At 38.0% G+C, this 12532-nt stretch overlaps 1 protein-coding gene and 1 non-coding gene across 6 annotated transcripts in view; both read right to left on the minus strand.

The window, feature by feature from the left end:
• Nucleotides 1-12532, minus strand: part of KIAA0825 (KIAA0825 ortholog) — a 553950-nt gene that overhangs the window by 18246 nt on the left and 523172 nt on the right. The gene's annotated exons all lie outside the window — the stretch shown is intronic.
• Nucleotides 6219-6326, minus strand: LOC122737717. The gene has a single exon (XR_006354513.1). It is a non-coding gene; the product is annotated as a U6 spliceosomal RNA (small nuclear RNA).

Raw genomic sequence — 12532 nt, forward strand, 5'->3', positions numbered from 1 at the left:
ACCATACACAGATGGTCATACCCTTGATCGTGGTATAAATGTACCAGCTATATACTTAATAATTCAGAAATTCCTTTATTCAACCAAAATCAATTAGCTTTTCATATCTTCTCTGCTTTCCCTTATAAAACCCTACTCTTCATCCACACCACCATCTCCAATTCTTTGACCCCACCATTCTCAACCATGACATCTCCTCTCCACTAGTCACTCTCTTCTTCTCAACTTGATCCCTTGGTGAACCAATTCAACTCTACACTGTCTTTCTCTCTTGAAATGATGCCATTTATGCCCAGTGAAGCCTCAGCCTTGGATAACTCCCACATTTTTCTTCCTTCATCCCTACAAACATACTGCTGAAAGAAGGTGGAGAAAATCACGCAACCATCTTGATTGGGTCTACTACAAATTTATGTTCCACAACCACAACTGGGCCCTCATTCCTGCCAGGCAATCTTACTATACCCATTTTATCAACTCACTATCCCCCTTTCTAAAGTACTCTTCCAAACCTTTGACTCAAGTGTCTTCTCCCAATTTCTTCTCCTTCACCCGTCTCACAGGATGAAGTGGCCTTACTCTTTATCAAGGTCCACCCCTGTATTGTTCAAGTGATCTCATTCCCTACATATCTCTTCTAATAGATAGCCCCTCATATCATCGCCACTCTTTCACATAAATTTAATCTCTCCCTCTCTACTGGCTGCTCTTCTTCTGTCTATAAACATGCCTGTTTCCTCTAACCTGAAAAAAAATTTTCAGTGATCCATCCTTTCCTGCCAACTATGTCCCTATTCCTTTTCTCTTCTTTGTAGCTAAATGCCTCAAAAAGGCTAACCACAACATGTACCTTCACTTTTTTTCCCTCTTTCTCTCTTCTTAACCCCTTATAATATGGTTTCTGATCTTATCAATCCACCCAAACTGCTCTCTCCAGAGATACTGATGATCCTTTTGATCCAACGTCCTTTTCTTAATCCTCATTCTCCTTGAATGACAGAGCAGCCTTTGACACTGTTGATCACTCTTTCCTTCTTGATAGTCTCTTCTTTCTAGGTTTCTGGAATACCACACTCTGCTGGTTCTCCTCCTGCCTATCTGACCACTCCTGTCTGTCTCCTTTGCTGGATCCTCCTCCAGCTCACATTCTTTTTTTTTTTTTTTAGTGAGGCAATTGGGGTTAAGTGACTTGCCCAGGGTCACACAGCTAGTAATTGTTAAGTGTCTGAGGCCGGATTTGAACTCAGGTACTCCTGAATCCAGGGTCGATGCTCTATCCACTGTGCTGCCTAGCTGCCCCTAGCTCACATTCTTGAATCACAGGTTTCCCTCAGGAACATGGGAAGTTCTGTCCTGGGCCCTCTTCTCATCTCTCCCAACACTACTTGATTTCTTGACCTCATCAGCTGTTATGGATTTAATTATCATCTTTGTGCTGATGATTCTCAGCTCTACCCATGTTATCCCAATCTTTGCTAACCTCCAATCTCACATCTCTAATTACTTTTCAGCTATCTTGAAACTCAGTATGTCCAAAATGGAACTCATCTTTCCCCATAAATCTTCCCTCCCTGCTCCTACCTTCCCTGTTAGTATAAAGGGCATCACCAACCAATCCCGCAGGCTCCATGTTATCCTGGATTTCTCACTATCTCTTACTTACTCCCCTCCCTATCCAAGCTATTGCAGAGCCTGTCAATTTCACCTTTTCAACATCTCTGAATATGCCCCTTTGTCCCTGACACTGCCACCACTCTAGTGCAGGCCCTTATCATAGATCACTGTAATAGTCAGCTGGTGGGTCTGCCTGCCTCAAGTCTTTACCCATCTTCCTTTCAGCTACTAAAGTGACTTTCCTAAAGTTCAGGTATAATTATGTCAAACCTCTTCTCCTGCACCACCCGCATCAATAAACTCTAGTGGCTTCCTTTAGCCTCTGGGAAGAAAAATTTCTCTTCTGCATTCAAAGACCTTTTGCAGCCTAGCCTCATCCTACCTTTCTAGTCCTCTTATATTTTACTCCCCAATATGTACTCTTTAAACCAGTGACACTGGCCTCTTGGCTGTTCCAGGAACAAGCCATCCCATCAGTTAGCTCTGGGAATTTTCTCTGGTTGTCCCTCATGCCTGGAGTGCTCTCCCTCATTCACTCTGTTGTGGTTTTTTTTTGGGGGGGGGGCAGGGCAATGAGGGTTAAGTGACTTGGCCAGGGTCACACAGCTAGTTAAGTGTCAAGTGTCTGAGGCCAGCTTTGAACTCAGGTCCTTCTGAATCCAGGGCTGGTGTTTTATCCACTGTATCACCTAGATGCCCCTCCCCCTGCCCTCCATTCACTCTGACTGCTGATCTCCCTGGGTTCCTTTTAAGTCCCAACTAAAATCTATAAAATTTATAGGAAGTCTTCTTGAACCCCTCTTAATTCCAATGCCTTCCTTATGTTAATGATTTCGTGTTTATCCTGAATATAGCTTATTTTTGTTTGTTTGTTTGTTTTCTTCCCTATTAGATTACGAGCTCCTTGAAGGCAGGGACTGTTTTTGCCTATTTTTGAATCTCCAGTGCTTAGCACAATGCCTGGCACATAGTAGGTACTTAATAGCTGTTTATCAACTGACTGTTTTTTGTTCACTTGAACAACTAGGTAGAAAGAGTGCTGGGCTTGGAGTCCAGAAGAGCTGAGTTCAAATATGGTCTTACTAGTTGTGTGAACCTGGGCAAGTCACTTAACCTTTGTTTGCCTTCATTTCCTCAAATGTAAAATGAAGATAATAAAAGCACCTACCTCACAATATTATTATGAGGCTCAAATGAGATAATAAGTGTAAAGCACTTAGCACAATGACTGGCACATAGCAGGGGCTATATAAATCCTAGAAATTATTATTACTGTTGGGGGCAGCTAGGTGGTACAGTGGATAAAGCACCAGCCCTGGATTCAGGAGGACCTGAGTTCAAATCCGGCCTCAGACACTTGACACTTGACACTTACTAGCTGTGTGACCCTGGGCAAGTCACTTAACCCTCACTGCCCCTCAAACTCCCCCCCCCCAAATAAATAAAATAAAATAAAAATTATTATTACTGTCTATCTTAGCAAACCTTGTCAGGGGAGGATTCCCCCCCCCCCCCAGGCCTATGACTTCACTAGGGTAAGTGGGGAAGAAGATCTGGGTAGCAATGCATATTGACCATTGTTCTGTAGCTTACAGTTAGAAATGAAGGCCTGGGGCTCCTGTTGTCCAACCCTTCATGACCCTATTTGGGATTATCTTGGCAAAGATAACTGGAGTGCTTTGCCATTTCCTTCTCCAGCTCACTTTACAGATGAGGAAACTGAGACAAACAGGGTTAAGTGATTTGCCCAGGGTCATACAGCTGGTTAAGAGTCTGAGGCCAAAATTTGAACTCCAGAAGATGAATCTTCCTGACTCCAGACCCAGCATTCTATCCACTGCATTACCCAGCTGCCTGGGGGTAAATGAGGTTAAATGACTTGCTCAGTCACACAGCCAGCATGTGGCTGAGGGGGTCTCAAACCTAGGCCTTGACATAGAACTGCTTCTTTGATAGAGTTTTACTGATAAAATTCAGGCTGAGGCTGTGAGCATTTTAAAGCAGTAAGTGCATAAAAGGGATTTAACCGTTGTCTTTGTTGCCATCGAAGGCCTATTAAAAAAATCTCACACGATGTTATTTGTTACATGCAACACTGGTGATAAAATTTTAAGAAACTAGTGCAGTTTCAATGAATTAATAAAAAGTGTTTGGTTGTGGGCTAGCTCTCCAGATTTTCCTTCTCAAGAAGCAATTTCAGAAAGACATAAGAGTTCCTTTGACCCCCTGGAAATCTATTAATAGTAATATTAGAAACACCCCCTACCTATTCATTGGCATTCACAGTGAAATGGGAAATTGCAGAAACTGAACCTATCTTCTTTTTTGACTTGCATTTCTAGAGGAAGGTTCTTCTGCGAATCACTCCCAAAGGAGAGACTTGAGGGAGGGAACAGATAACACAGCCTTTCTACAGTTGAGAATCTTGGAATAACTGTTTGAGAAAATGTGATTCATCAAGAGTGGTAGGCAATGTGCTACAATTTTGAATGGATAGCCCTGAAATTATAGTGGTTCCTTGAATATAAACAGCATCTTTCTTCCAAGTAGTTCTCCATATTTCATGTGAAACCTTAGGACTAGAAGGGACAGTCTCCTTGCCTGCAGGCAGGGCCTTTCCTAAATCATACAAGACATACGAGACTATCCTGCTTCTAATAAGATCTCTAGATGAGATTCCACAAGCTCCTTTCAGAATATGTGCCAATGTTTAATACCACTCACTGCCAGGAAATTCTCCCTTACATTTGACCTAAGTGCCTTAAGCTGTAGTTTTAGCTCATGTCCTTTTATTCTATCCTCAGGGAAAATAAGAATCAATAGTTGTTATGCACTTGATCATAATTCTTCATATATTTGAAACAGTCATTAAATCACCCTTCCACTTTCTTTTCCTTAACCTAAATAGAACCACAACTCTTGGGATTTCAAACTGGAAAGGCCCTTAGAAGCTAGCTAGACCAACCCCTTCATTTTACAGACAAGGCCAAGAGAGTGAAGGCACCCTGCCCAAGGTCAAAGTAACAGACCCAGAATTCAACCACACGGCTATCATCCTTTTTTTAGTTTGTTTTCTTCTTCTTCTACTCTCATCTAAACTGTAAATTTTTCCCTCAAAGAATAGATAATTACAAAGCCACTATAGTATAGTAGTAGGACCTTAGACTACTTTCCGAAGGGGTCTTTCCAAAGTCATGCAAGGCAAAAAATCATTCTGAAAAGGTATGTCTATGAAGTGATTTCTGGCTCAACCCAGTTGTAGCCTTACACTGACTATTTTCTTGCTAATTAGTAAGAAAAATCCAGTGTAGAAAAGGAAAATGTAGATACCATAATGGTCTGACTATAAGCCACACCTCTTAAATGAGATCTTTTTTGAAGGAAAAAAAAATCTACCCCAATATATATCTGAAAAAAAAAACCCTACTAGTTATATACAATACCTAATTTATGTAGTCCAATTTAGGACAAACACAGAACCAATACTTAGATGAACATGGTAAGCCTTGCACAAAAAAGAAACTAAAAAGAGATATGACCTTGATAAGTCTGATTAAAACATTTTTTGTCAGTCAACAAGCATTTATTAAGTGCTTACCATGCGCCAGATATTGTGGTAAGTGTTAGGGATACAAAGAAAGACAAAAACATGGGTCTTTCACCTCCAGGGAAAGAAGTGATATTGATGAAACAGATTGGGGCATGCTATTTTTCACATTCTTTCATTAAGTGACTAATATGGTGATGTTTTCCATGATCATATATGTATAACCCATATTGGATTATTTACCACCTAAGGGACGGGGAAGGGGATGGAGCAAGGGAGGGATACAGATTGGAATAGAAAAATATACATAAAAATGTTTGATCTGGAAAGGTGGGGGAGGGGTGTGCTGGGAAGGGTACAGGAGGTATATATGTATTTAGATACACACATATATATGTTGTGCATTTATGAGTTATTTAGGTATTATTTATATAGTAATTATATTTAAACAAATTTGTCATATATATTTGTTATATAAATTGATATGTATTTGTTATTTATAACACAGTAATTTAAGGAATTAAAATGCTAAGTTATATGTATTAGAATATATCTAGGTATATCTAAATGTAATGTAGAAAATTTATGTCATATATGTGTTTTTGTGCATATTATGTCCATGTTTGATATATGTATAAAATATAATTATATATCACAAATAAAATAAAAAAAATTTAAAACCCACATGAGTCTTGTTTTAAAAAAACTTCCATTCTGTGTGTGTGTGTGAGGAATTTGACCACATACAAAAAAAATTGTACATATGAGTTATATACAGTGTAAATGGGAGGTAATTTCAGAGGAAATAAGAAAAGTCTCCTGCAGGAGATAGGATTTGATCTCAATCTTGACTGAAGCCAGGATGAGGTAAAGGGTAGGTTATCCCAAGCATGAGAGACAGCCTTTCAAAAGGCAAAGAATTGGAGGATGGAGGCTCATGTGAAGGAACATCAAGAAAGCCAGTGTTATTGGATTCCTGAGTTGTGTGAAGGAAAGGAAAGTATAAGAAGATTTGGAAAGATAGGAAGGATCCAGGGTTGTAAAGAGCTTTAAATAACCAAATATGGAATGCTTCACGAATTTGCATGTCATCCTTGCACAGGGTACATGTTAATCTTTGCTGTAAATAACCAAATAGAAGGTATTACACTGGACCATGGATGTAACAAAGAGCCACTAAAGTTTGAGTAGGAGCATGACATGGTTGGACCTACCCTTTGGGAAGATAGATTTGCAAGTTGCTAGGCTAGACTAAAGGAGATTTGAGTCACGGAGAGTGACCAGAAAGGTTATTGAAATAGTTGAGGAGTGAGATGACAAGGGTTTACATGAGGGTGATGACTGTGTAAGCAAAGAGAAGGGGATGAGAAATGTTGTAAAAGTAGAAATAATAAAACTTGGCAATAGATTGATTGGATATGTGGGGTGAAGAGCTAGTAAGGAGCTGAGGATGAGACTTATATTGTAAGCCTGGGTAATAGAAAGTTTGGAAGAGGGGAGAGTTTTGGGAGAAAGATGATGAATTTAGTTTTGGACATGCTGAATTTAAGATGACTATGGGGCAGATGGGCGGTGCAGTGGATAGAGAGCCAGGCCTTAAGTCAGGAAGACTCAACTTCCTGAGTTCAAATCTGTCTTCAGAAACTTATTAACTGTGTGACCTCCACCAAACAAGTCATTTACCCTTGTTTACTTCAGTTTCCTCATCTGTAAAACAAGCTGGAGAAGGAAATGGCAAACCAATCCTTTAGTATCTTTGTTAAGAAAATCTCAAAGGGGCTGATCAGCCACAGTCCAACACACTGTAACTTGACTCTAACATAGTGATGCCATGTTGGTCCCTCTTCAAGAATGAAGGACAACAACCAGTTTCTTTTATTATTCTTGGTATTTTATTTCATGCATTTAAAAACTTTATTATAGGAAGGGGTCCACAGGCTTCACCAGATTTCCAAAGGCATCCATGACAAAAAGGGTTAAGTATATGTGAACTTTAGGTACAATGCATTGACTTGATAGATTTTAAGCTCCTTAAGGGTAGGGACTGTCTTTTGCCTCTTTTTGTATCCCTAAAACTTAACACATTGCCTGGCATATAGTAGGTGTTTAATAAATGTTTATTGATTGGAAAAAAAAAAAAGAAAATACCAAATGGGGTCATGAAAAGTTGGACACAACTGAACAATGAAATTTTTGTTCTGTTCCTTCTAGTTCAAAGGTGATTTTACTTGGCAGAGAAGACAATTTCAAAAGAAATAGTAAGTGGCTCTGCTTTTTCTCTTCTGCCAGTTATCTTCAACAGTGGTCTATCCTTCTGTGATCTTCATTCCTCTCTCCCCTACAATATAGTGCTTTTAAAAATCCTTTCAATTTCCTTTGTTTTCTTTGATAGCCTGAGCTCATTCACGTTGATGCAAAATCCTATAGAATAGTCATATTTTACCTTTATAAATTATAAGCATGAGGCTGTTCATAAGCTGGTTAAGTGAGTTACACCCTAACAACTTGATTTGCTTGGATTTAATTTAACATCTTAGTGGCCATAAACTTTTTTCTCAAACAATTAAGAGATCATGTCACTTAAACCTACTGATTTTCAGTTATTTTCCATTATGTTTCATGGGCAAATAGATGGAAATAAATCTATTTTATTTCTACAAAAGAATATATTTCAATACATGGAATATTAACATTATGTGCTATGAATTGCCACTCTGGTAGCTTGTTTTAGAGTGTGATTATGACAACTAGCTATGTATGCAACTCATGTAGCCCCTCTGCAGGAATCCAAATGGATGTTCTTTTGCAAGGTGGTTGACTTCCTTTGCACTAATGCATTAAAGAATATATCTAAGCCCAGGAAAGAGGAACATAGCCTTTAATTTGAATTTATTGCCTTTGGAGTCAATCTGAAACACAACTCAACTGGTTAGAGCAATTCATTTTAATTAATGTGATTTGTTCCACATATTTAAGTAGGAGAGTTATAGACCTACAAATGGGGCAACCAAGAATGCTAACAGAAACATTTTAAATAGTTATTGCTTAGGGAAAACATAAATGGAAAAGTGGCCATCAGTAGTAATGGAGAAGTTGAACTTCTCCGATATCAATAAATCATCCAAATCTCTCAAGAGGCTTCAGTGCCATAAGGATATTTCAGAGAACCCTAAATATGAAGGTAAACTAGAAAGCCAAGACGACACTATGTGGTCAGTACTTATTGTTAATGTAGAAGAATACCTTAGCTCAGAGAAGTGTCCCTTTCTATTTAAGTTTTCTTTTATAGTAATTTAAAATCTGACAAATCAAAAGGAAAAGACAACCATGTCATCCCTTCAGTATATGCAATGCGCTTGTTGAGAAATTTTCATGTCCTCATGTCCTGTGATTAACAGACAGTTGTCTCTTGCATTTTCTCAAACTTATTATTTGGAAAAAGCCTAATGAACTGTATGAGTCAAAGAAACAGTTTATCTTTCTTCTTCCAAAAAGCATGGAAACAATAGTTCCTTGTTATAATAGAGGCAAGGATTCCACATTTACAACTCTAGAACAGTCCAAAATAAAATGTATCTTTACAAGCATGTCTAAAACGAATGACAATTATTTTGGCAGAACAAGTTGGCACAGATTCAACCATGCACTAGCCAGTTCTAGTGATATGAGTCTGAATGAAATTACCATCATGAATTACTTTGGAAATAGTGTCTCCATCAGATGAACAGCCTACTTGCAAATTCTGTTATTTCAAATTAATAGCATTGTGGCTTTCAGAAAAGGCTTTCAAATATATATTTGGCTCACATTTTCTTTGAGATAAGCTTAATGTTTAGGAAAATTAAAAACAATCTTGAATCCAAGAGGACACTAGAGATTGGCTCAATTCGCAGTACCATCATTCTGCATTTAGTATACTGCCTACAGGAATGCATTAATATGTTTTCCAAAGTACTCCCCTTTTAACAGGACTAACTTTATTTTCACTTTATACATCTCAAATGGATGGAATTAATGACTGTTTGGTGCCTTGTGCTCGGATAGGAGCCAGGGATAGAATGAGAAGAACCAATGTAAGTAAACTGCAGACCACTAGAGCTTAGATACTGTCAGTTTCACAGTGAGAATTTTCAAGGTAGCCATCAATGTTCCCACTTCTTGGGGACTGCAGGAATCTCTTGATCACCTGTTTTTTGCTGCTGCAGAAATAATAGGAGACTCTAATTTTTCTAATCGAGGAAGATGAACATCAACCCTGGCTCAATAATTGTGAGAAAGTTCCACTGGGGACCTGCTGTCCCAGCTACAAAGCTCTGGGACTCTCCAGATGATCCAGTGGTACAGAGAGAAAAGGATCCCTGCACAGGAATCCTGATGTTTTTTACATGGACAGACAGAGTCCTCGCTTAGTATCTGAATGGTTCTGTCTTACTCATAGTTCTTTCTCTCTTGAGTTTTGAAGGATCAAAATGGCATATGAATGACTCTCCAAAGGGTCAAAATGACAGTTGGAATAGGAGAGACAGTGGTAACAAGTGCTACTAGCATGAAGAGAATATAATGTTAGAATAGTGTATATAGCTCAGGTGAGTGGCTGAACATAGATAGCAGAAAAGAAAAATATGCAATTAGACCACTGGGGGTTTGGGGAAAAGAGATTCAATGAATTACAAGAAAAGAAGGAAAAGAAGGAAAGTGAAAGGAATCAAACAAAGAAGAAAAGGGAACATCAAGGCATTAGAATGAAGACAGCTCAAATTTGAGTCTTAAGAAATAGGTGAGCAGAAAATGAAAAAAAAGGTTATAAGGGATTTGGGATTTTGTTTGTTTTGGCCTTCTTGGTGGAAGGGGAAGAATAGTGGTGCTATGTTGTTTTTAAGTTTTTAGTGAAAATTCTATTTGCTAGAATTATTTCCAACAAAATAGTAACTGTTTATATTGGCAGGTATTATAGAATTACTTTAGAACTAGGTAGGATAGTACTGGACCCGTGGTATCACTGATAAAAGGGAAGTCCCAGATGAGGAAACTCCTTCTACCAATGCAGATTGGCATCTTCTCTGTTCTTTAGTCTCATATGGTTGCTTAGGACACCAAGAGATTAAGTGGCTTATTGGTCAGATAGCTGGAATGCATCTGAACCCAGGTCTTTCTGGCTCTGTTCACTATACCATGCTGCCTCCTCTAGTTAAGAGGAATTTAATTCAGAAATGTGGCATTCTGAAATAATTTTCCGAGGATCATAGCAAAAGACAGAAAGAAAAAACAAAAAATGACAAGAATGGGGTGGATTTCCCGTCCTTTAATTCTCTCTCAGTGTCCTCTGCCTGAATAAAGAATGTTACTAACTGGCCTAGCTGGTCAGCAATGTCATAGAATAACTGCTGGGGGTCAGTCACTAAAATGAAAATCAGATACAGTAAGGTAATTAAAGCACAGAAATCCAAGAAACATTACTTAAGAGGCGATTCTATGCAAAGCAACAGTCCTTGACTTCAGGAACCTCATAGCCTGGTAGAAAATACATTGGGGTTATAGTAGAAAGTGAACAAGCCCTTGGAGTAGTGTACATGTGGTCAATGATGGTGATGTTGATGACAGATGATGATACCTAGTATTTATATAGTGCTTTAAGTTTTATGAAACACTTTTACATACATTAACTCATTTAGCCTAACAACCCTGGAAGGTAGGTACTATAATTATTTTACAGATGAGGAACCGAGGCAGAGGTTAAGATAACTTGCCCAGGGTTGCTAGTGATTGAGACTGTGTTTGAACCGAGGTCTTCCTGAGTCCAGGTTCAGTGTTCTTTTATTTTATTATCTATAAAATAAATATATAAAATGGGAATAATAATATCTGTTCTAACTACCTCTGAACATTTTTATAAGGATCAAAGTGACCTGTGGAATAATTTACTATCATGTTCATTTTATCATCATTTTAATTTTTATTTAATTTTATTTTTGTGTGTGGCAATGAAAGTTAAGTGACTTGCCCAGGGTCACACAGCTAGTAAGTGTCAAGTGTCCAAGGTCAAATTTGAACTCAAGTCCTTCTGAATCCAGGGCCAGTACTTTATCCACTGTGCCATCTAGCTGCCCCCTATCATCATTTTTATTTGCCTTATTTAACTTGAAAACAGGAATAAATGCTGTGGCCTAGAGAGATAATATAAGTTGAGCACACTGGAGGATCTGGTAATGTTTTCCATGTCAAAAATTTTTAAATGTTGAGACCTCACATGTTCTTCCAATTCTGATCTTTTTGACTTTTCTTTAATAAGTCTTGTTTTGTCACTGCATTTTAAGTTTCATCTCCTCTATTCTTTTTTTTTTTCATTCTATTGCTCTGTTAAAATTTTCCAGTTTCTATTCTAAACCATCAATTTTTCCTTATCAGTTTTTCATTGAAAGCTCTCCTTTCATTCTTGTAACTTCCTTTATCAGGCTTCCTAAAATTTTTGTAATTTTTGTGGCCATTTTGTTTTGTTTTCTGAGGTTCTAGGTGTAGCTACTGCAGAATATTCTCTTCTTCTGGACATTCCTCCTGCCTGGCATTATTTTACCCCATAGTAGTTCTGCATTGCATTAAAAGCCATTCTTTGCTCACTTCCTTAGCCTCTCTGCCTTTCTTGTGAGTATTTCCTGCCTTTCTCCTCTTTTAACTGTTATTTACTTACTTAATTTTATGAACTTTTCACTATTTTGAGGTAGGGACAGAGAACTTAGTTTAGACACAATCTTGCCAGAATTCCTCAAGAGTCAGTATTGTCAAAATCAGATAAGTTTTTAAATGATGATAAAATTAGAGACTTGCAGTTAATTTACTGAAAACATGAATTCTCAACTTACATGAGCATGAAAATACCAACAAGATATAAAGTCTGAAGGCTCAACTGATGAAAACCACATGAAATTAGATGTTGTTTTTAAATTTCAATGATAAAATGTCTCAGTTTTCTATCCTATTACACTAGTGAGTCAGTCAACAAGCCTTTTCCTTGTTTCCCTTCCCTGCTTTTCCCATTGGTAAGTGGTTCCCCCCCCCCCAATCTATTTCAAAGGAGGGCTCAGATCAACCATCCTTCAGTCTCACTACAGAGGTCATATGAAGGAACTTCTTTCTGCCCTTTTATGTGTTAGCTTCTTTCATTAGAATATAAGTTCCTTGAGGGCAGCAACTATTTTTCTTTTGTTTATATTGTATCTAGAGTGGGTTTACATATTATGTCCCTAAGAATGCTTGTTGACTGATTACATTAGACAGTTAAAATAAGTACTGAACAAAATGTTATTGCAGGCTTCATACTGTAAAGATGATGAAAGATCATTTTCAGAAAAAATAATCTCCAAATGCTACTATCAT

The sequence above is a fragment of the Dromiciops gliroides genome, chromosome 1, assembly GCF_019393635.1.
Source record: "Dromiciops gliroides isolate mDroGli1 chromosome 1, mDroGli1.pri, whole genome shotgun sequence".
In the NCBI taxonomy this organism is placed as follows: Eukaryota; Metazoa; Chordata; class Mammalia; order Microbiotheria; family Microbiotheriidae; genus Dromiciops; species Dromiciops gliroides.